Consider the following 26703-nt stretch of genomic DNA (forward strand, 5'->3'; position numbering starts at 1 on the left):
TGCATCACATACAGTACCATAACATACATCACAAACATCACACACTTACACACATACATCACATACAGTACCATAACATACATCACAAACATCACACACATCACATACATCACATACAGTACCATAGCATACATCACAGACATCACACACATCACATACATCAAATACAGTACCATAACATACATCATATACATCACACATTTACACACATACATCACATACAGTACCATAACATACATCACAAACATTGCACACATCACATACATCACATACAGTAGCATAACATACATCACATCCATCACACATTTACACACATACATCACATACAGTACCATAACATACATCACAGACATCACACACATCACATACATCACATGCAGTACCATCACATACATCAAATACATCACATGCAGTACCATAACATACATCACAAACATCACAGACATCACATACGTCACATACAGTACCATTATATACATCACACACATCACATGCAGTACCATCACATACACAAATACATCACATACAGTACCATCACACATACATACACATCACATATATCACATACAGTACCATAACATACATCACAAACATCGCACACATCACCTACATCAAATACAGTACCATAACATACATCGCATACATCACATTCATCACACACTTACACACATACATCACATACAGTACCATAACATACATCACAGACATCACACACATCACATACATCACATACAGTACCATCATATACATCACACACATCACATGCAGTACCATCACATACATCAAATACATCACATGCAGTACCATAACATACATCACAAACATCACACACATCACATACATCACATACAGTACCATTATATACATCACACACATCACATGCAGTACCATCACATACATCAAATACATCACATACAGTACCATCACACATACATACACATCACATATATCACATACAGTACCATAACATACATCATATACATAACACATTTACACACATACATCACATACAGTACCATCACACATATCACACACATCACATACATCACATACAGTACCATGACATTTACATTCTTTTGTAGATTTCCAGTTTGGAAAGTTATTGCATTTGCACAAAAAAGCTCTTTTTCCTTCAGGGGTCATTTAACACACCATCATGTTTCTCCAAGCAGTGCCTTCCAAAACATCACACTATGGAGTGGCACCCACCAGAGCCCTGCCATCTGTGGGAGTATTGATCAGTGTTCTGTGCTTTAGGACACTGGTACCACATTATTCAACAAACTAAAATCAACTACTCTTATTTAGGAAAGGAACAGAGCACCACTGGACAGACTGGAATGTCACATGAAATAACCGCATATATTATGAAAAGATTCTTATTTATATGGTAATATGCCGTGTATAATGTATGGTGTTATCTGAGTGTTATCTATTGCTTTTGTGTGCTGTTTGTTTATCCAATGGCGCAGAAGGACTGGGCATTTTATAAAGTTTAAAGTGAGAAAGGTCAGCATGAGTCACACTGCTACACTGTGCCTTGCTGCCACCACTCTGATGGTGTGTTCAGCAAAAAACAACAACACAGAAAAAAACACACATTGCTTGGCTAGTCTGTCCAGCCAGTATGTCCACATCCTGACACTGGGAGGTCACACCCAAGAAGACAAGGTCAAGACAGCTCAGTGGTCATTTCTATTAACACTATATATATATATATATATATATATATATATATATATATATATATATATATATATATATATATATATATATATATATATATATATATAGGGGGTGGGGGTGTGAGTGTGTAATTTCATTGGCATACTTAAATCTCTTCTCAGTTGTTCAGTAGGTGGTTAAGTACAGATATGTAGTGTCTACGTATTAGATGTTGCAATGTATAAAAAAAGGTTTCCAGTGACAGTTTGGACAGAGAAGTGGCACCAGTTTATTTCATTTAAATTTACCAGTTAATTTAACCAGTTAGTTTAACCAGTTAGTTTAACCAGTTAATTTAACCAGTTAATTTAACCAGTTAGTTTAACCAGTTAGTTTAACCAGTTAATTTAACCAGTTAGTTTAACCAGTTAGTTTAACCAGTTTCACCTCCTAGAGTTTCAAATGCATTTGTCCAGCTATCCTAAATGTCCTGTTTCTTTAGAAATCTCATGAAGTAGATGGAATTATCAACTACACAATATGTATGTGGGTAGGGGGAGTTTTGCAGGTTGGTAATGTAGAGGTAATTTGCAAAGAAGCAGTTTACAGCACACTGCTGTTACTCCTGGAATCTACTAAAAATGTATATAAGCACAAAGAATGAGGACTTTAAGCACTTTTTTAGCAGGTTGAGGTGTTAAACATGACTGAATGAAGTCTTTCCAGACCATGCCACTGCACTAGGATCCATGCAGTGATTAGAGAGCAAGGCTTTAGCCAATCAGTGTGCAGCCTAGCCCAGTGCCTCCCTCCTGCTGTGGGACTCAGAAGACAGGTAGGAGGGCCCAGGCCTGTGGGCCGTCCTTCAGGAGGAGTGTGTGTCAGGCGATGAGCAGGAGAGGTCTATGGGCACCGCCCATCAGGCAATGAAGTGGACAGGTGTTTGGGGAATGCCTGTCAGGCGATAGGGTGGAGAGGTGTATCGGCACTGCTTATCAGGCAATGAGGTTGAAAGATGTATTGGCACTGCCTATCAGGCGATGAGGTAGAGAGGTGTATCGGCACTGCCTGTCAGGCAATGAGGTGGAGAGGTGTATCGGCACTGCCTGTCAGGCGATGGGGGAGAGAGGTGTTTGGGGACTGCTTGTCGGGTGCCAGCTAGGTGCAGCTTGAATCCTCTTTGCCCTATACAGCAGACAGTTGTGAAATCAACTCATTATGAGGTTTTGTGTCAGCCTGGTGACACAGTCTTGTGTGTGTGTGTGTGTGTGTGTGTGTGTGTGTGTCTGCTGGTAGGGTCCACTCCTGTGGACGAGCCCAGCCTCTGCTTACAGCCATCCCCAGCATGCTGCCCCTTCACACACAACATCAGGTGGTGGGATACTTTCGAACTGTGTGGTCTGCGCTCCTCTCTACTCCGTGACTGTCCAGTTCACAGAAGCCACTCCAAATCAGGACAGAAGTATTTGGCTTGCACCTGAGCATCCCCACACCATAGTCATGAAGACGATTCTGGACAGCAAGCCAGGAAGTCCTGTCCTCCTCCCGCTGGAGTCTGTGAGGAATCTCTTCTCCCTGGCATAGTAGAGAGCAATTTTGGAAGCAGAGAAGAAAAAAATCGGAGTAAATCCATTCTTTATTTTATACGTGAGCTCCATCTCCATTTAAATTGCTTCTTTAAAGCAAGTCGAACCTCATCCTTGTTCAAAGTTCAACCTTCCTGGTCTCCCCGTACAACGTTTACAAAATGGCAGCTATTGATGAAACATCAGCAGGGTGGTGAGAGATGAAAACAGGGCAGTCTTCTCGCTGCTCATCAAAGTGCTGACAGAGTGCTGGAGTAAATACAACACAGTCTTTGATCTTTATCAACGGGTGTGGCGCACTTTTCAAACCAATCAAGTCAGCATAGCATTAGCGAACCCATTAGCTCTGCTGACACACATTTGCATATAAACACATCCCCCACCAATTTCTCTCTGTTTTCTTAGTTCCTGAGAAACTAACATGTCAGGTAATGATGGGAGCCAGCTAGAGGGAAAGGGTTAATCATGTGTTCATCTGTCACTGAGAGTGAATCATGTGTTCCTCTGTCAGTGAGAGGGTTAATCATGTGTTCATCTGTCACTGAGAGTGAATCATGTGTTCCTCTGTCAGTGAGAGGGTTAATTATGTGTTCATCTGTCAGTGAGAGTAAATCATGTGTTTATCTGTCAATGTGAGGGTGAATCATTTGCTCATCTGTCAGTGAAATTCTTAAGCAGCATGGCTAATGCACTTAACGTGTTTGTACACTGGGGTTTTGAGAACATGCGAGGATCTGAACTCTGGACAGCAGTGCACCCTGCCCTGGGAGGACTGTAGGATCCACCTGGAAACTTACACTGATCTGAGCTCAGTGCTCTGGGAGAACTGTGATATCCATCTAGATGTTCACACTGATCTGAGCACCGTGGACTGTTCCGTACACACAAATGGCAAGTGTTCTGAAACACCATCAATTTATCATATCATTCTTTCTTTCTTTGTTTATCTTGTTTGGAGTATTCATACATCCTATTATAGCATTATGCATTCAGACTCATCTGAAATTAAATTATAGTTTTCTAATTTAATTTGAGATCAGTGTCAGAGAGAATTTACAAACACACCCACAGACATTCAATAGGCTATTTGTTTTTCTGTTTAAGGTGACATTAAGCGTTGTTGTTGCAGAGCCATTGCAAAGGGAAACATGATTAGTATACGTAGTCATGCATCAGTATATGTAGTCATGCATCAGTACATGTAGTCATGCATCAGTATATGTAGTCATGCATCACTATATGTAGTCATGCTTCAGTATATGTAGTCATGCATCAGTATATGTAGTCATGCATTAGTATATGTAGTCATGCATCAGTATATGTAGTCATGCATTAGTACATGTAGTCATGAATCAGTATATGTAGTCATGCATCACTATATGTAGTCATGCTTCAGTATATGTAGTCATGCATCAGTATACGTAGTCATGCATCAGTATATGTAGTCATGCATCAGTATACGTAGTCATGCATCAGTATACGTAGTCATGCATCAGTATATGTAGCCATGCATCAGTATATGTAGTCATGCATCAGTATATGTAGTCATGCATCAGTATATGTAGTCATGCATCAGTATATGTAGTCATGCATCAGTACATGTAGTCATGCATCAGTACCTGTAGTCATGCATCAGTATATGTAGTCATGCATTAGTACATGTAGTCATGCATCAGTATATGTAGTCATGCATCACTATATGTAGTCATGCATTAGTATATGTAGTCATGCATCAGTATAAGTAGTCATGCATTAGTACATGTAGTCATGCATCAGTATATGTAGTCATGCATCACTATATGTAGTCATGCATTAGTATATGTAGTCATGCATCAGTATAAGTAGTCATGCATTAGTACATGTAGTCATGCATCAGTATATGTAGTCATGCATCAGTATATGTAGTCATGCATTAGTAGATGTAGTCATGCATCAGTATATGTAGTCATGCATCAGTACATGTAGTCATGCATCAGTATATGTAGTCATGCTTCAGTATATGTAGTCATGCATTAGTACATGTAGTCATGCATCAGTATATGTAGTCATGCATCAGTATATGTAGTCATGCATTAGTACATGTAGTCATGCATCAGCATATGTAGTCATGCATTAGTATATGTAGTCATGCATCAGTATATGTAGTCATGCATCAGTATATGTAGTGATGCATCAGTATATGTAGTCATGCATTAGTACATGTAGTCATGCATCAGTATATGTAGTCATGCATCAGTATATGTAGGCATGCATTAGTATATATAGTCATGCATCAGTATATGTAGTCATGCATCAGTATATGTAGTGATGCATCAGTATATGTAGTCATGCATTAGTACATGTAGTCATGCATCAGTATATGTAGTCATGCATCAGTATATGTAGTCATGCATCAGTATATGTAGGCATGCATTAGTATACGTAGTCATGCATCAGTATATGTAGTCATGCATCAGTATATGTAGTCATGTATCAGTATACGTAGTCATGCATCAGTATATGTAGTCATGCATCAGTATATGTAGTCATGCATCAGCATATGTAGTCATGCATCAGTACATGTAGTCATGCATCAGTATATGTAGTCATGCATCAGTATATGTAGTCATGCATTAGTATATGTAGTCATGCATCAGTACCTGTAGTCATGCATCAATATATGTAGTCATGCATCAGTATATGTAGTCATGCATCAGTATATGTAGTCATGCATCAGTACATGTAGTCATGCATCAGTACCTGTAGTCATGCATCAGTATATGTAGTCATGCATTAGTACATGTAGTCATGCATCAGTATATGTAGTCATGCATCACTATATGTAGTCATGCATTAGTATATGTAGTCATGCATCAGTATAAGTAGTCATGCATTAGTACATGTAGTCATGCATCAGTATATGTAGTCATGCATCACTATATGTAGTCATGCATTAGTATATGTAGTCATGCATCAGTATAAGTAGTCATGCATTAGTACATGTAGTCATGCATCAGTATATGTAGTCATGCATCAGTATATGTAGTCATGCATTAGTAGATGTAGTCATGCATCAGTATATGTAGTCATGCATCAGTACATGTAGTCATGCATCAGTGTATGTAGTCATGCATCAGTATATGTAGTCATGCATCAGTATATGTAGTCATGCTTCAGTATATGTAGTCATGCATTAGTACATGTAGTCATGCATCAGTATATGTAGTCATGCATCAGTATATGTAGTCATGCATTAGTACATGTAGTCATGCATCAGCATATGTAGTCATGCATTAGTATATGTAGTCATGCATCAGTATATGTAGTCATGCATCAGTATATGTAGTCATGCATTAGTACATGTAGTCATGCATCAGTATATGTAGTCATGCATCAGTATATGTAGGCATGCATTAGTATATATAGTCATGCATCAGTATATGTAGTCATGCATCAGTATATGTAGTGATGCATCAGTATATGTAGTCATGCATTAGTACATGTAGTCATGCATCAGTATATGTAGTCATGCATCAGTATATGTAGTCATGCATCAGTATATGTAGGCATGCATTAGTATATGTAGTCATGCATTAGTACATGTAGTCATGCATCAGTATATGTAGTCATGCATCAGTATATGTAGGCATGCATTAGTATATGTAGTCATGCATTAGTACATGTAGTCATGCATTAGTACATGTAGTCATGCATTAGTACATGTAGTCATGCATCAGTATATGTAGTCATGCATTAGTATATGTAGTCATGCATCAGTATATGTAGTCATGCATTAGTATATGTAGTCATGCATCAGTATATGTAGTCATTGCATCACTCAGAGGGACATATTTTATCTTCTGGTTTATTAATCACAAGCTCATTTGCTGGTCCTAAATTTCTCTTCAGATACACAGATATGATACAAAACGATCTTTAATGATGTTTGTTGCTCAGGAGCCCAAACACAAATCCTTTCCAGAGTAAACATGCTCTGTCCTGCACACACACTCTGTCCCGCACACACGCTCTCTCCTGCACACACACTCTGTCCCGCACACACGCTCTGTCCTGAGCAGCCAGTGGGTTTCATGTGCACTCCACCTTTCCCTGATCTGTTCTGAATTAGACAGGATGGCTGTGGAAGTGAAAGCAAACATCTCCACTCACCAAGAGAGCAGTGTGAAGCTACCTCAGCTACCTCAACTACTTCAACTACTTCAACTACCTCAACTACCTCAACTACCTCAACTACCTCAATTACTTCAACTACCTCAACTACCGCAACTACCTTAGCACTACATGAATGTGGGAAAATGAAGTCTGATGGGTAGTGGTAGAATGTGTGTGTGTGTGTGTGTGTGTGTGTGTGTGTGTGTGTGTGTGTGTGTGTGTACCCATCAAAAGGCGGCTGTCACCACGATAAGTGGAATGGGGTATGAAATGGCCCCCTACTGGGCTGGATCAATTATTCTAACCCTGCGTTTTCATATCTGCTGACACACAAGGGGGAAAATCTATTGAGGTGAGGCTGTTAGGAGTGACGCCCCCTTTCTTGATAGTTTGGTGAGGAGTGGGACAAAGAGGGACCAGGGGAAGCGTCGCCCTGTCCTCTGCGGAGGCTGAGATGGGCTGGGGATGGGGAGGGTCCAGAGGGTCTGATGGAAGAAAACAAGTGTTGTCAGTCTGTCTCGCCAGATTCATCTAGCCAGACAAGAAATCCTCCAGCTCACAGGCTGTGAGGAACAGCTCGCAACCTGCTTGGAACAGTTCACAGGCTGTGAGGAACAGCTCGCAACCTGCTTGGAACAGTGCACAGGCTGTGAGGACATGCTTCACCATGCACAGACATATAGGGACTCAACAGACAGTGTCCATCTTATTCAGTCTCTCTATGAAATCCATCACTACATTCACTGAAGCAAGTGCTAGTAAAAGCCACATCTACCTTTCTCACAGTAAACAAGTAAACAACATCTACCTCACTCACAGTAAGCAAGTAAACAACATTTACCTCGCTCACAGTAAACAAGAAAAACAACATCTACCTCACTCACAGTAAGCCATGCAGATGGTGTGAGAGAGATTTTTTGGTAGGGTTGAACTCTGAATGCAGTCAATGCAACAACCTGTCAAGCCAAGACAAACACTACAGTCATGACAAACACTACAGCCATAACAAACACCAGTCATGACAAAATCTACAGCCATGACAAACACTACAGCCATGACAGACACTACAGTCATGACAAGCACTAGAGCCATGACAAAAACTAGTCATGACAAACACTACAGACATGACAAACACTACAGCCATGACAAACACTACAGCCATGACAAATACTACAGTCATGACAAACACTACAGTCATGACAAACACTACAGCCATAACAAACACTACAGACATGACAAACACTACAGCCATGACAAATACTACAGTCATGACAAACACTACAGCCATGACAAACGCTACAGTCATGACAGACACTACAGTCATGACAAACACTACAGCCATGACAAACACTACAGCCATGACAAATGCTACATCCATGACAAAAACTACAGCCATGACAAAATCTACAGCCATGACAGACACTACAGCCATAACAACTATCCAGGCTTCACTGATAAGGAAGGTGGCACAGTGGTGGCACAGTAAAATGAGCCATATCAATATTACAAGGATACTGAATCCCAGCACAGTATCTCAGGGATACTGTACTGAATTCCAGCACAGTTTTCCAGGTAGGCAGTATCAAATCCCAGTAGAAAATTCCCACTGCTGCAGTATCTCAGCACAGTTAATGCCCAAGCAACATTAAAGGACATGAAGTCAGATGGGCCTGACCTCCTGCTGTAAAGATGACAACACGATGTAATTGATGGCATTCCCTCTAAATGTTTCTCTTTTTGGGTTAGATATGTTTTATGTCAGCACAAAAACTTCGAGATCTGTTAGAGCATTTGAAGTATGTGCATTAGAGCAGGGAAACATGAAACCGCTGCCTTCAAAATCTGTGGCCTTTAGCGGTTTAAATTTGAAAGCTTCCTATGAGAGAGTGTGTGTGTGTGTGTGTGTGTGTATGTGTGTGTGTATGTGTGTGTGTGTGTGTGTGTGTGTGAGTGTGTGTGTGTGAGTGTGTGTGTGTGTGTGTGTGTGAGTGTGAGTGTGTGTGTGAGTGTGTGTGTGAGTGTGTGTGTGTGTGTGTATGTGTGTGAGTGTGTGTGTGAGTGTGTGTGTGAGTGTGTGTGTGTGTGTGTATGTGTGTGTGTGTGTGTGTGTGTGTGTGTGTGAGTGTGTGTGTGTGTGTGTGAGTGTGAGTGTGTGTGTGTGAGTGAGTGTGTGTGTGAGTGTGTGTGTGAGTGTGTGTGAGTGTGTGTGTGTGTGTGTATGTGTGTGTATGTGTGTGTGTGTGTGTGTGTGAGTGTGTGTGAGTGTGTGTGTGTGTGTGTGTGTGTGTGAGTGTGAGTGTGTGTGTGAGTGTGTGTGTGAGTGTGTGTGTGAGTGTGTACGTGTGTGTGTGTGTGTGTGTGTGTGTGAGTGTGTGTGTGTGTGTGTGTGTGTGTGTGTGTGAGTGTGTGTGTGTGTGTGAGTGTGTGTGTGTGTGTGTGTGTGTGAGTGTGTGTGTGTGTGTGAGTGTGTGTGTGTGTGAGTGTGTGTGTGTGTGGAGTCTGGACATGTCTGTTGTTTAGCACACAGTCACATTCTATCACCTCTTTATTCCCTCAGACCAGCAGAGCTGTTAGTGCACGTGTTTCTCACAGGCGGAGTTGGCCATGCTCTGGAGGAGCCTTCCAGACTGGGGTGTCTAATCATTTCTGAGACGTTTGGTCCCCCAGTTCAACTTGTATGTGAACAAAATCAACTGGGAAAGTTCTTTCTGACATCCATGAGCACGTGATGGAGAAACCTCCTGAATAACTCTGACAGGATGCCTTCTAGGTTTATTTTAGCAAAACTGTATTGTGTACATGTTGTTTACATATTCACTCTTTTTTCTTTTTCTTTTTCTCTCTCTTTGCCTCTCTTTCTGTATCCTCTCTTACTCTCTTCTCTCTCTCTCTCTCTGTGACTATCCATCTCTCTCTCTCTCTCTCTCTCTCTCTCTCTCTGTGCCCTGTGATCTGTGATCTGTATATATGTGAGACCTTCTCTGTCCTACTGAGTGGATCTTACAGCAGTGGCTCAGTGGGTAAAACAATCCAGTCAAAGTTCCACAGAGGACCGTGTGGACCGTGAGGACGTGTAAATATGCCCTTCTGCTCAGACGTTATATCAGAAATGTCCTGTGCTGAATTTGGCTAAATCAGTCAGCCTGTTTGTGTCTTCAGTAAGAATCCAAAAAAGAGTCTTATAGGTAAACACGGTGGCCTGCTGTGCCTGCTAACCGCACCACGCTGGCAGACTGGCAGACTGGCACTGTTCTCCACCATCTCCTCTCAACACACATTCATCTGATTTCTAATATCACGTCCTACCCTCGTGAGCTGTAAGACGTTTAGGCTGGTACTTACAGCAAAGATTAAAACACAGCTCCAGAAATTCCCATTCATCATCCTAATTCCACACAGCAGATTAATTCCGGAGCTCATCTGAAATTCTCAAGTGCACAGAATATAGAAAAGCCACAGAAGTGATATAATTCAATGCTAGCAGACGGAATTAAACTCACTCCACAAAGCACTTTAAAGACCCAGCAATCAGGAATCGTTCTGTACCATTTTTGCACAGCAACAACAGAGACATTTAGAGAAGAATCATGCAGGGCTCCCCCTGCTGGAAACCTCCTGCTAGGACCTGCAGAGGCCCCTGGTCGGACAGTCATTACTATGTAATCCACAATAAATATTGGCACATTTGCAGACATGCGCAATCCAAGACTGAAGGCCTGTGGAATGTAATGTTTAATAATGAGCTGAAACAAGCTTGGCTTTGGAGAGCTACAGAGCTTGCCGTCAGTCTGAAACCTTGTGCCCGTCTGGCCTGCAGAGACCCAACCTGGCCGGTGCATGCAAACACATACACACGCACACACACACACATGCATGCATAATAATAACGACGGGGATGCCACTAGCATTGCATGACTAACCGACTGCCTTGGCATCTCTGGCACTGAGCAAACTGCGTTCATGAAACATGTCGAGGGGCAAAGCTCCATTCCATCAGCTACTACGAGACGAACCCGTCCAGCCGTCTGGCCCAGAGAGGGAGCAGAAGCACGCGTCAGTTCCTTACCCTTCCTGTTCTAATCATCTCACAGCAGGTGACTCCTGTTCCCATCTATCAAAACCCAATCTGCATACACCGCGTTCCCACAGTTACCCCAGACACGGCGCACACATGACTAATAGACACGGCTTAAGGGTTCTGATGTGCACCAGCGTTCGTTTTAAAGCTTGAGTTCATACTTCTTTCTCAAAAGTACTTGGGAATGAATCATAGAAAAAAAATTTACCTGCGAAAATGTTCCCACCCACAATATCTGGGTTAAACACGATGCATCCGGTTGTCTTTAAGACATATTTATAAAGGCAGATTATTTACGAGAGTGTTGGGAAGGGTACATAGGCCAAAAAGAGGAGGCAGTGTCACACGTACTCTGCGTGGCGGTCTGGGTCAAACGCCCTGGTTCAGAGGTATCACCCACCCACGGTCACTTTCCTCACACACAAAAACAAATTCCAGCAGGTTTACTTCATAAGCCATACATCATAGTGGGCTCAAGAGAGGCGCACAGGGAGAGAACACGTTCGGTTCCCTCCTTCCAGAAATCCCCAGTGACTCAGCAAGAGCTGAAATGAATCTGCACTCTGAAAACTCACTGCAAATGAAGACTTGCACAGTGCACATGCAAGCAGTCCCAGCCGTGAGCTACAGTGTCTGTGAACTCATACAGAGTTTGAGTGTATTAACAGGAAAAGCCAGTGCCTGTGTGCTAAAGGCTGTGTTTGGGATGATTGGGAGTCAGCACTCCCTGAATGCATCAGTATTCTGGGGTGCAACCGTTTTCCAGCACACTTCTTCCCAGATTATAACGCACGTGGAATTTGCTTTCAGTGAGTCATTAGTCTCCTGGTGTGGGTCTCCTCCTCGTCCTGCTCCTGGTGCCTCCGCTATGCCGAAAGCACATATGGATGCAGAGAACAGGGTCTCTCTGGAGTCAACATTCTCACTTAATAGGCTCTTAATTGTTTTCATTGCAAGTCAACACATTGCCCTTTAAAGGAGAGGTTTTGCGTTCCGAGCTCTGTGCTGATTTGCATAAATCTCCCTTTTTCATTTATACCCCATTAACATATTTTACATGAATTGTTAAAAGGGCTCACAGGAGTTATGCTAATATGTGGGATTATTTGCATGTGCATGTGTGTAGGTGGAAGGGGGTGCAGCTAATCGGAGTGGGAGGTGAGAATGCTACTCCACATCAAAACCAGGTTGATCTCAGACATCGCCACGTTTTTAATGCAAGCTTGACTCATTACGCAGGAATCGCAACTTCAGTTTCCATTAAGACGTCACACAGACTTCATTAAAAATGGAAATAATCAAATGAACAGAAATCCAGATTGAACTGTGCTGTGGTGGTCGTAGTGGTCCACTCCTGCCTCAGCTGTTCAGCACTTGTTAGCGTGTGTGTACATAGACAGTTTGTTTTAAACTGGGATGTAGCCAGATAGTTCAATGACATCAGCCTTTAGACGATTTCATGATGCAACATTTGATGTGGCATCCATGGATCAGACTGACTGCAAAAAATCTACAGAGAAAAATCTCTGAAACTCTCACGCTGTAGTTTAGGGAAAGACCAATTTAATACACAGCCGGAGCTTAAAACATCCCAACTGGGAACAAAAAGGAAAGCTTTTTGGATCGTCTCTCATGAATTAACTGGAAGATTAGGAGTAAGTCTAAGACATTCCTGATCCAGTTATTGTGAGATGTGGGTCAGGAGTCGGGTTGAATCGGAAACCTCCAGGGCAACTCCTTACAGGAGCTCAACCTCATTTCAAGAGGAATCGTTGCCTGGGATTTTATACATCAAAAAGTATGACCCTTCATCTCCGTAACACACGCACACGCAGATCTCCCAGCCAGAGTCTCTCAGGTCCTTTCTTCTTTCTTCTCCACTTTTCCAGAAATTGATTCCCAGCCGATCCCACCCTGCAGTCCTCCTAATTCATCCTCTAATCTTCTCAAATCTGTCCATGAACCACGGAGATCCCGCACTGGAGACCAAAAAAATCAATCCATCAATAAACATCTAACATGATTTTATTTTCAAATGATCTTTATAAAAATGTATGAAACAGGAGTGAAGTAATCAGTGCAGTGCCATGGCAGCGTGACACATCACAACACGTGCTCCTCGTGGGACATGAACCAGTTCAAGCAGCAGACAGTGACCGATGAAACTATCATGCCTGATTACAACAGTCTGAAATGTCATGGTGTGGGAAGACTTTTATGTGGTTCCTCACTTAACGCACACCATGTAACTCCACAACGTGCACATCCATAGAATACACACCTCCATCTCTTTACACACACTCTTACCCTTTATCCCATGTGAACATATTCAAGCCTACACGCAGGTGTGTATCATGTAGAGGAGTTGGAGTGGGCTAGACGGTGGTGGGTGAGGTGATTAATTAGAACATTACTCATCCCAAACTCTTTAAAGGATGCACTAAGCACACAGTGAAAACTGCACATCTGTATCTGATATTAATTCACACAGCTCTGAAAACACAGTGGGACCTTCAGTAATGGGAGGATATTATGTATATTGTGTACTGAACACTAAAACATTGTTATATTGTGTACTAAAAACTAAAACACTTGTATATTGTGTAGTGAACACAAAAACACTATTATATTGTGTATTGAACACTGGCACACTATTATATTGTGTATTAAACACTAAAACACTATTATATTTTGTACTGAAGACTAAAACACTATTGTATTGTGTACTGAACTCTAAAACACTATTATATTCTGTATTGAATACTAAAACACTATTATATTGTTTATTAAACACTAAAACACTATTATATTGTGTACTGAAGACTAAAACACTTGTATATTGTGTACTGAACACTAAAACACTATTATATTGTTTATTAAACACTGAAATACTATTATATTGTGTAATAAACACTACAACACTATTATATTGTGTATTGAACACTAAAACACTATTATGTTTAATAAATGCTGAAATACTATTATATTGTGTAATAAACACTACAACACTATTATATGTGTACTGAACACTGCAATACTATTATATTGTGCAATAAACACTAAAACACTATTATATCATGTATTGAACACTACAACACTATTATATGTGTATTGACAATAAGGACTGCGCTGGGAGCAGGCATTGTGCTGAGGTCTAACGGGGTCCTGCAGGTTGTCATATGATCTCCCAGCTTCTTCTAGACACTCTTGCTCATTTCCATGGACTTCCCTGTAGTCCTTCCACTCTTGTTGGGTTCAAAATTCCCAGAACATGCATTAGCGTTGGGAAAAGTAACTAAATAATCCAGGTGGACTGGTTGAGCTGATCTTTCCACGCGCTGCCTTCATTTAAAGGAGAATCATTCAAACAAAGCAGAGCAAAGAAATAAACAAGATAGCAGGATCTGGAAACGTAGGTGCCAGGAGCAGTTTGACTAGTCAGAATAACTACATGCTTTGTTAAATGTAGATTCAGAGATTCAAAAAAAACACAGACCACAGGAACATTTGAAGGAAAACTTTGCTTTGGGGTTGTTTATAGTATTAAAGCTGGTGCATTTATTCCTGAGCACAGTGCTCAGTGTTAACCGCAATAATCAGAACCTGACTGAGGCGTTACTGACTGAGGCATTACAGACTGAGGTGTTACTGACTGAGGCGTTACAGACTGAGGTGTTACAGACTGAAGTGTTACTGATTGAGGTGTTACTGGCTGAGGCATTACAGACTGAGGTGTTACTGATTGATGCATTACTGATTGAGGTGTTACTGACTGAGGCGTTAAAGACTGAGGTGTTACGGACTGAGGTGCTACTGATTGATGTGTTACTGACTGAGGTGTTACAGACTGAGGCATTACTGATTAAAGTGTTACTGACTGAGGTGTCACCGACTGAGCTGTTAGTAAGTGTTACCAGTTAATTGTCATGCAAACAGAGTCATTGAGCTAAACATTCTACTAAATGTACTTAAGTTGCTTCATACCAACTAGTTCAGTCCTAAACGATGTTCTAATCTAAGCACAGTAATACCTTTGTATTGCCTTGTCTGGGTGCCAGCAGGTAGCGCTCTCCTGTGATGCTCTAATGCCAGCAGGTGGTGCTCTCCTGTGACACTCAAATGCCAGCAGATGTAACAGGCTGGAAAATTCTTCCCCTCTTTTACCCAAGATGTCAAATACCATCAAAACCCTCCACAAGCTTCACTTAGTCAGAGTTCAACTGTAAACCCCAAGCACAGTGTTGCAGTCTGTATACACACACACTAATGGTGAGACTATTATGGATCCAAATCCTGGCATGACCTGCTCAAATGAACCTGACGTTCCATAATCTCATGCCAGCAGCGCAGTTCAGTGTGGAAACACTTTTCATTTATCTTGTTTTTTTTCCCCTCTACCGTCCCACAGAGCCACCCCCGCCTCTGTGTGTCAGTGAGCTGTTGCGCTGCGCTGGTCACGTTTTCTTTCATCTTTCTTTTTCTCCAGGATCAGCCGCACAGCCAGCTGTGGCAGATCAAAGTGTCCACCGGGCAGCCGCTTGGAGGGTCATTAACGTCTCCCCCAGACATTACGAGCCACTCACTGGACTCGTCAGCTCTGACACACAGTCCATGTCAGGTGACCAGGTTGGCAGTGATGACAGTGCATGAGAGTGAGCAGAAGAACGTAATCTTTCATGGCAGACTAATGCTTTTTTTACACACACACTTCACCCTTTTTCTTTTTACACTCACACTTCACCCTCTCTTTTTACACACACACACTCCAGCTTTTTTCTTTCACCTGTGTGCTACAGGGTCCTTCATCTTTGCCCTGCAGGGTCCCTGTGCTTCTAACTCCAAATGGAAATCTTTTGTGCAGCCGGAGCAAAGCGGCAGGAAGAACTGGACAGCACTTGTGGTTTTGCTCTGCAGGGATCCTCGTGCTTCAAGAGCTCCGTCTGTGCGCATCAGTACAATCAACCTCTTGTCACACCTGAACTGTTTTGCAGGTGCATTTTAAATAACTACGAGGACCAAAAGATGGCAGCTAATTGATGGCATATAGACTGACTGGTGGTGAGGCTCACAGCTGCAGAAACAGGCAAGTCTGCTGGGTAATTTGACAGGTTCTGTGTGCCTTTACTTCTCACAATAAACATGAAACATGGGTGTGCTACTGTGGAGCTGGAGCGAACACACTCTGCAGCTCTCTCCGAACACTCTGTTCGCCTTTTAGCATCACAACCCTGCGGTGACAACCGAGGGTGCAGAGCAACGCGTCTGGGGGCAGATAAAAGACCCGGGAGTCTTAGAATACGATAAGTCACACAGACTAAAGACATGACACACTTTGCACTCATTGAAATTCCAGCCGCTCTCCCAGTAAAAGACAATAAAACAAAGACATGAAATAATTATGGAAGAGGGGAGAAAAGGAGGAAAAATATGTAGAGATAGTCGACAATGCAACTTCAAAGACTTGCTTCATCTAGTTAGGTCTGAGAGAGGCTGAGGTCACAGTATGCAGAGTGTGTGAGCCTTGAAGGTTGATTACCTGCAGAAACACGTATGAGCTCGAGGGGTGCGCTAGCAGGGCCAAGCAGGGCCGAGTCCGAGCTCAGTCAGGGGTAGCTATACTCTGCAATCAGACCATGAAATGGGCTACTGAGGTGGAGAAGAGGAGAGGAGGAGAGAGGGATCAGATGAAAAGAGAGAGAGAGAAAGAAAAAAGAGAAAGAAAGAAAGAAAGAAAGAAAGAAAGAAAGAAAGAAAGAAAGAAAGAAAGAAAGAAAGAAAGAAAGAAAGAGCCAGAGGAATAGAGGAGAAGGAAAAGACAGACAGAATGACATGGAGAGAGAGGGAGGGGCTAGAACCCTGTAGGGCTGGTAGGATTGTGTGCACAAGCTAGCTCTGAGCCCTGTGGGGCTAGTTGAGTCATGTGCTCAGGCTAGCTCTGAGTCCTGTAGGGCTGGTTGAGTCATGTGCTCAGGCTAGCTCTGAGCCCTGTGGGGCTAGTTGAGTCATGTGCTCAGGCTAGCTCTGAGCCCTGTGGGGCTAGTTGAGTCATGTGCTCAGGCTAGCTCTGAGTCCTGTAGGGCTGGTTGAGTCATGTGCTCAGGCTAGCTCTGAGCCCTGTGGGGCTAGTTGAGTCATGTGCTCAGGCTAGCTCTGAGTCCTGTAGGGCTGGTTGAGTCATGTGCTCAGGCTAGCTCTGAGCCCTGTGGGGCTAGTTGAGTCATGTGCTCAGGCTAGCTCTGAGTCCTGTAGGGCTGGTTGAGTCATGTGCTCAGGCTAGCTCTGAGTCCTGTAGGGCTGGTAGGATCTTGTGCTCAGGCTAGCTCTGAGCCCTGTGGGGCTAGTTGTCATGGTGATGGTGCATTCCTCCTCTGAGGCTACAGAGTCATGTCTCTACAGCCAGCTAGGCCAGTCCATACTGGCACTATGGGAAAGGAGCCTAGACCTCTCTCTCTCTCTCTCATGCACTCTCTCTCTCTCACACACACACACACACACACACACACACACACACACACACACACACTTCACACCATGCTATCTCCAACCCCTGCTACTCCGCAGAATGAAACAATCTGGCAACCTATTACTGTACATCACCCAGGATATATTTCTCTTCCTTGCCCATCAGTGGAGGGCCTGAGGATTAGTCCAGGGAAGGCGTAACAGAGAGGCCGTCTCCTCCGTTAGCTGCCAGTCTGTCTGCCCAGACCTGCTCTGCACCCTCTCTCTCTGCCTGATGCAACAGTCAGGACTCCTGCATCAGCTCCACATAACTGTGTTTGTGCTTTGTGTCAGTAAATCCGCCCAGGGCCAATTAATCTCCTTCTTCCTCTTTCTTAACAGCCGTATGGACATTCCAGAAAGAGATGCAGCCAGTCACAGCTAACAAAAGTTGTTTTAGCCGTGCCTTTTTGTGGCTTTGTATGTCATTGTATATATAATTGCATATATAATTACACAACAGACAGAGGACACTTCAGCTGCTCTGACGCAGACTAACCTGAGGAAGGACGTTATGTTTGTAGTGCTTTCCAAGGCACTCTAATATAATGATGAGGCTTACCAGTCAGGTGTATAGATCCAGAACAGCAGTAACACACCGATCATTAAACCAAATCTGTATCGGCTCTGATATCATGATCAGTCCTTCATGTTACCTGGAGAATGTCCACACTTTCTTCCAAATGCTTCATATTCCAAAGAGCCAAGCATTCCATCTCATGTCTGTCCCAGGAAGGCTGTGGGAAGGCTGGCTGGGAGGCGTTTGTGTTGGTGAACCACACGGCCCACGTCAGAGCCCCACGAGTGGCCCGGAGACACTGCACACGTCCTCCTGTGAACATCACTTTGTCTTCATTAACAGCTGCTGTCCTACCTCTTATAGGGTGGGCAAACACACACACACGCACGCACACACACACACACACACACACGTGCACACACACACACACATACCTACACACACACACACACACACACGTGCACACACAGACACACACACACACACACACGTGCACACACAGACACACACACACACGCACACACACACACACAACACAGCGCTAAGATGGCGTTGGTTCATAATACTCTGTATTTACAGAGTAGGTACATCCTGAACAAATGACTGCCACACTGGTAAGTGTGCAGAGAGCACGGTCTGGGCTTCACAGAATAAATAAACAAACACCAAAATAGCAACAGATGAGAGAGGACACGCCATAACAACAGAGGATTTCTCATAGAAAAGTAATTATTGAGATCATCACAGCCAATCAAATACACTATTGTGTATAGTAAAGTATCACAAAACAGGAGAAACACCTGTTCTGAGGAAGTACACACACACACACACACACACGGAGTTGATTATCAGATCTCTTTTTCCCTTGTGCAACAATTATCCGTCAGATCGTTGAGAAGTCACCTGCACGTTCTATAAACCTTCCCAGCAGCTCCTGAAACCGAGAGTCTTTTGAACGGCTTTTATAAATCCGATATCATTTTGCTGTTAATGCATTAATGCATTAATGATTAATGCATTAATGCAAAACATTAACCACCATGCTGTAGTTTTGGCACTGGAAGAAGCGTCAGACCTTGAAGTGCAATCAGACCTTAGGGATACATCTCACATCTCCCAAGATGAGACTGTAGTTTTCTCATCATCACATCAGACTGTAGTTTACTCGTCATCACATCAGACTGTGGTTTACTCGTTAACATCAGACTGTAGTTTACTTGTCATCACATAAGACTGTATTTTACTGATCCTCACATCAGACTGCAATTTATTTATTGTCACATCAGACTGTTGTTTACTCATCATCACATCATATTGTAGTTTACTGATCCTCATATCAGACTGTAGTTTGCTCAGAATCACATCTGACTGTAATTTACTCAGAATCACATCAAACTGTAGTTTACTCATCCTCACATCAGACTATAGTTTATTCAGATTCACATGAGACTGTAGTTTACTCAGATTCACATCTGACTGTAGTTTACTCAAAATCACTGAACCTTATTTGTGCAATTCAAAGAAAAGATGAAGTGTTTATTAATTCATGAGTTTATAAATACAAATGAAATAGCAGAGGTCAAATGTAGAGTAAGGATTGGAATACTAATGACTAAATCTCTACTGAGCATCAGATTATTAATTATCAGGCATCAGGATTAATCAAATGGCATTAATTAGAATAGTAGATATGCCAGACTAAAAGCATATAATTCAAATTTTGATTACAATCCACAAGAACTCAAAATGCATAAATCACATTAATTAAAAATGTTTTCTAATAATGTTCATTGTGCTGAGTATTCTATCAAATTACATCCAGCAGAAAGGAATCCGTCTCCAGTCCCCCAACATGTGAGCTGCAGCAGCAGGCATGATGATGAGCCCAGGAACTAAGAAAACCTGTTACACTTCTGATTCTTGGTCTAAAAATGACTTTAGACTCAACTAACATAGACCAGAACAAGGAACTGGGCACTATGGTAGTGGGAAGCTGAAATGTGCTGTCTTGTATGCTCAGTCACACCACTCAGATATGTCCCAGAGACCCGAGTGTGTGAAAAGTGTGTTTGATGTTGTCAAATGACAAACATAATGGTGATGTTTGGCGTAACAGGATAATATCCCCATAAGCCCATCATGTCCTGTGCTTTATGATACTTTGCTCAAACTTGTTTACATCAAAAGACAAAAATCTCACCCCATCTCAATGATGTGTGGGGTATCTTAAATGTCTGTGTGTGGCATTTGATTCACAGCACAAATATTTGCGGGAAATGGCTCAATAAGAGGGAAGAAATCACGTCAGCTCTTGCATGCTGAGTATTAGTATAAAGACAAGAGATAGACAGACAGAAAGAGAGAGAGAGACAGAGAGAACTTGGGTATCATTCTGTTCTGAGCAGCAGTGTCAGACCTGATTGGTCACTGATTGCATTTCCTCCTCCCTTTGTCTATTATGGATCTGTGCCGTCAGGAGTGAGGTCCAGACCAGGCCGAGCCCGGGACTCCTAGAGGCCCAGGAGCTCAAGCTCTCCGGATAAAAGGAAAGAGAGAAACGGAAAGCAGAACATCAAACACGATTTCTGAGTCTCTGGCAGTAGCAACCCCTGCAAAGACTAATCACACATTAACCCTCGCTGTGCTGGGAGCTGATGTGTTTGTGTGGGAAAAGATGGCAAGGTCAGAGGAGAGGACTCAGAGACGTGTGAGGACGACCTCAGGGAGACTCAGAGACATGTCTGAGGGGGACATCTAGGCCTCATCCACCCTCCACCCCTCGTTCTCTCTCCTCCACTCTGTTGTCTCTGCTTCAGTTTGTCCTCTATACTGTGTGCAGTCAGCAAATACAGATCTGATGACACGCCAAACTTGCAAACAAACATTGGGAATTTGCAGCTCAGTAAGGGTCAGTAAAGGTCAGTATACCTTGGTTAGGGTGAGTATAGGTTAAGGATGGGTCAGTAAGGGTCAGTAACCCTCAGTAAGGTCCATTCCCATCTTGGCAGGTCTAACACTGAGAGTTAGAGAGCTGAGGCAGACTGGATGTTGTCCAGTTATTTAATGTGGAACAATCCTTCCACTTTAGCTCTTCCATGCTAGTTAACAGAAGCTACTGCCTCTAACCGCTGTTCTCCTGCACTGAATCCTGAGCCTTGGTTTCTATGCAAAGCCTAGCATAAACATGGAAGAATGAGGAGATCTGTGACATTGTATTTACAATCGTGTTACAATAGTGCAGCCGACACATTATAGTCCGAAATGGACTTATGTTTAAACCAATAATGATAATAGAAGCATTTGCCTTTTAATAGTCATTTACTGAAAAAGCTGCATTCATAAAGTTCACTTTCTTCATAACATTCTCACTGTATTTAAATCACATTTGAATTACAGTGTAACTTTACATAGCATCAGTGCATAAAAATCCTATTTAACAATAATTATGCTACATTAAAAAAAAGTGTTATGAGACTTGTTAATTTTGTCTCCAATAGCATTTAACATCTATAAATTTTCTATTTTTTATTGAAACTGTTTCCCAAACCTCTAACCTCAAATCACTGCATATTCCTGCTAAAATATCGCTCTCACTAAACATCACTCTAAATAAAAACCCCAAAGCCGTGGAACTGGGATTCTGCACTTCACAGCTCAATTGGAGCCTTTTCAGAATGCTGGTATTTCACTTCGGTAAAACAGGTTCACTCTGCCTGTCTGCCCAGCCGCGCTCTCGCTGAAGTACGTAGGTTTCATTGTGCAACATACATTTTCTATGAGCATCATAATTGGAAATGTGATTTGCAAAGACCTGGTCTTGCTATGTGAGTAATAGGTATAGGAGAGCTGCTGTGATGTTTAGGTCTCCTCTGGAGGCCACTGTATGGCCCACTTCATCAGTAGCCCCTCCAACTGACTGCCCCTGCCACTAGGCATTGGCCCACCTGTGCGGAGGGTCTCTGGAGGCCCAAACCTGCAGTGCCCACTCCACAACACCACTGCAAAACACCTGACATGGGGGAAAACACCTGACATGGGGGAAAAACACCTGACATGGGGAAAACACCTGACATAGGGGAAAAACACCTGACATGGGGAAAAACACCTGACATGGGAAAAACACCTGACATGGGGGAAAACACCTGACATGAGGAAAAACACCTGACATGGGGAAAAACACCTGACATGGGGGAAAAACACCTGACATGGGGGAAAACACCTGACATGGGGGAAAACACCTGACATGAGGGGAAAACACCTGACATGGGAAAAAACACCTGACATGAGGAAAAACACCTGACATGGGGGAAAAACACCTGACATGAGGAAAAACATCTGACATGGGGGAAAACACCTGACATGAGGGGAAAACACCTGACATGGGGAAAAACACCTGACATGAGGAAAAACACCTGACATAGGGGAAAACACCTGACATGGGGAAAAACACCTGACATGGGGGAAAACACCTGACATGGGGAAAACACCTGACATAAAGAAATAGAGCACACATACAAATACTCAGAAGCACTGATGGCAATAACACAAATGGTTACGCAAATTTACACAAAGACCCCCGTAAAGCTCCATAAAGCCCCATAAAGCCCTGTCTCTCCACAAAGAAAAAATAAATGTATTATAGTTCAGCAACTGGAAAATGCTCTTTCTAATGTATTTACTTACAGCTAAATCACATAGCCTTTCTTTATTCAACTAGAAAGACTAATTAATTGTTTTTTAAAGCCTTTAGTTAACCACACGATGCGCAGCTACAGACTTTGCCTGTGACATTTAAGTTGTATTGTGGAAGGAGGCCATCGGACCTGCTGCTAATTAAGCATCCTGCACAGCCTAAGAAGAGGAGATGCTGGAGGTCAAAGCTCTATTGTCATCCGGTTTACTGACACGGGTGTTGGGCAAATTACAGCTTGTCTCTCCATCTCACCTCCACCTTCCCCACGACATGGAGACAGTCATTAGAACATTAGTGCACCTGTAAATGACCCACACAGATGCACAGCCACATCATCAGCTTTAGGTTTGATTGACATAAGACGCGATTGTGAAGAGCACTTTCTCATGGCAGGTGGGTGCTTACAGCTGCTGCTGCTGCTGCTGTCATCATTGTCTTCAATCTGATCATTTGAAATATTGTTCTAATGTTCATAAGGATTTATTCATGTAGCAGGAAACAAAAGCAGAAAATGAATCTGATCAGGTTTGTTAGTGAATCAGAAAAAAAAATTTGGTTTAATATGAGAATATCAGAACTGAAATAAATCTGGAACTGTCTCACTGAGAGCGATGTGAGGTCAAGTCACTGAGTATCTGCTTAACACCACAAATATTGTAAAATATTACACACCACTCAAATACTGTAAAATATTAGACACCACAAATACTGTAAAATATTAGACAACACGCAGACACTAAATTATTGCTCTTTTAGAATATACAGAGAACAGATGCAATGTGGTCTATTTCTGGTGTTAAACTAGATTGATTTAATGGAGTAGTTTTAAACTGGACAGTCTTAAATTGTGATGTATGTTACTCCTCTAAAATGTTTTATGTCAGGGGTTTTCGATCCTAAAAGAAACCAAGCCAGTCAACTTTGTTTGTGTGCTGCATTTCCTAACACACCTGAGGTAGGTAATCACCATTCCACACCCCTACGTACCTGACTGAGATGAATCTAGAGGTCAGGCAGAAGGAAGATGTGGATTGGTGAGGATTGAAAGCCCGTCTCAGGCTGTGTGAAAGAATGTTCCGGAGAATTTAACCAGAACATTCCCATCCTTTTGGCTTTTTGCGTAATAGCTAACATACAGTTTGACTGTTTGGCTTTTTGGGGGTTTTTTGTTTATTTTGTAAGTAGTACACTGTATTGTAGCTAACATTTGCTGTAGTGTTGGGTGCCAGTATCTCACAGTGGAGACTACAGTGGGTCAGTGAGTGGGAGAGGACACGCCGGTCAGGGCACTGGACACCTCTGGCCAGGGGCTTTGATTTCCATGTTTTGCTCCACGTCGGCTGGCAGTCTGCTATCTTGGCTCAGAGTCATCTTCTCCACTCCTCCACCTTCTGCCACCTTCCCTCTCTGCTGCTCCCTTTGGTAAATATACTGACACCACCAGGGTGGGTTATACTTCACAGCTGGGCAGCAGATCAGCCGGCTCCATGCCCTGCAAATGCCCCCTTCTCCTCTGGATGCCAGTCCGCTGCCCTCACACCAGGATCGGGGCACATCGGAGACTGATGTTACTGATGTTCAACACTTCTTCCACCACAGGAGGCTCCAACTGCGAAGAGTCAGAAAGCTGTTACCAGCAGAGCACTTCCAGGGTCGCAACACCCGACTCTGGAGACAGGGCCACACGTCAGGCCCTCGGCAAACTGCGCCCTCAGGGGCCACATGTGAGGTCTCCAGCTGACTGCCATTCTCACACATTCTATTTTATCTGAATGGAAAATGGACAATATAAACATATAATCTAAACTCATTATAAGAAATAAATCAGCATCATTCGTTCTGAGTCAGTCCGCATGCGAGGGTGTAAAACTGGTGTGATTTGTGCTGGCTGGACTGTTTTTACAAGGGTATTAAAAAAGAAAAATGTTTAATCTTAAAGGAACATGACATTTATAGGGAGGCTTTTTACAATATTCCTTTTTAAAACATTTATGATACAAATAATATTTTTCACCCAGTGGTCATTACCATCCATATGAGAATTACCTCAGACATATGATTTAGCCCAGTAAAAGTTTTATTATAATGATCTTTTTGTTATTTTATGAGGACAGATGTACAGCCTATCACAGTGTTTGTTTTTTCCTAAACAGCCTATCATAGTTTGTTTGTCTTTACACAGCGTTTGATTGTCCATATACAGCCTGTCACAGGGTTTGTTTGATCCTACAAAGCCTATCACAGTGTTTGTATTTATACAGTACACTTACAGCATTTAGCTGATGCTTTTATCCAAAGCAACTTACAATTATGACTGAGCACAACTTGAGCAATTAAGGGTTAAGGGCCTTGCTCAGGGGCCCAACAGTGACAGCTTGGTAGTGGTGGTGCTTGAACCAGCAACCTTCGAATTACAAGGCAAGTACCTTAACCACATAGCTACCACTGCATTCAGCCATGCATTGGAAAATCTCCAAACATGCAGAAAGGAAATTTTGACCTTTTGCCTTGGGTGCAAAATTTGTTTTCTAATAAATGTACTACTAATTTTATTCTCATTTTCTTCTCAGTCTAATAAGTGACACACCTAAGGCAGTAAACATTATATTAAAACATTATCTTTAACTGCTGGCTATTGCTAACAATATTGAAAATGGAATTGTCATTAAAATCATGGAATCATTTAAAATTGACAAGGTCTTCCCCATTAAGCATTGGGGGTCTATTGGTGTTAAACGGCATGTGGTTTTGTTTATGTTTTTGTTTCATTTTGGCTCCACCATGTCTCCACCATGTGTTGTGTATCCCCATCCTTCATTGTTTGCATCTCTATCTCATTTTCCTCAATCCAACAGCATATATATCCACCCCTTGTCTTGCTACCCACACCATTACAGTATATCTACACCATTACAGTGTACCTGCACCATCACAGTGTACATACACCCTTACAGTATACCCACACTATTAGAGTGTACCTACACCATTACAGTGTACATACACCCTTACAGTATACCAACACCATTACAGTATACCCACACCATTACAGTGTACATACACCCTTACAGTATACCCACACCATTACAGTGTACATACACCCTTACAGTATACCCACACAGTGTACCTACACCATTATAGTGTACATACACTATTACAGTGTGCCCACACCCTTACAGTATACCCACACCATTACAGTGTACCCACACCATTACAGTATACCCACACCATTACAGTTTACATACACCCTTACAGTGTACCTACACCATTAGAGTATACCCACACCATTACAGTGTACATACACCCTTAGTGTACCTACACCATTACAGTGTACCCACACCCTTACAGTGTACCTACACCATTACAGTATACCCACACTATTACAGTGTACCCACACCATTACAGTGTACATACACCCTTAGTGTACCTACACCATTACAGTGTACCCACACCATTACAGTATACCCACACCATTACAGTGTACATACACCCTTAGTGTACCTACACCATT

This window comes from Electrophorus electricus, chromosome 23, assembly GCF_041902795.1.
Source record: "Electrophorus electricus isolate QZ-2024a chromosome 23, ASM4190279v1, whole genome shotgun sequence".
NCBI classification, from domain to species: domain Eukaryota; kingdom Metazoa; phylum Chordata; class Actinopteri; order Gymnotiformes; family Gymnotidae; genus Electrophorus; species Electrophorus electricus.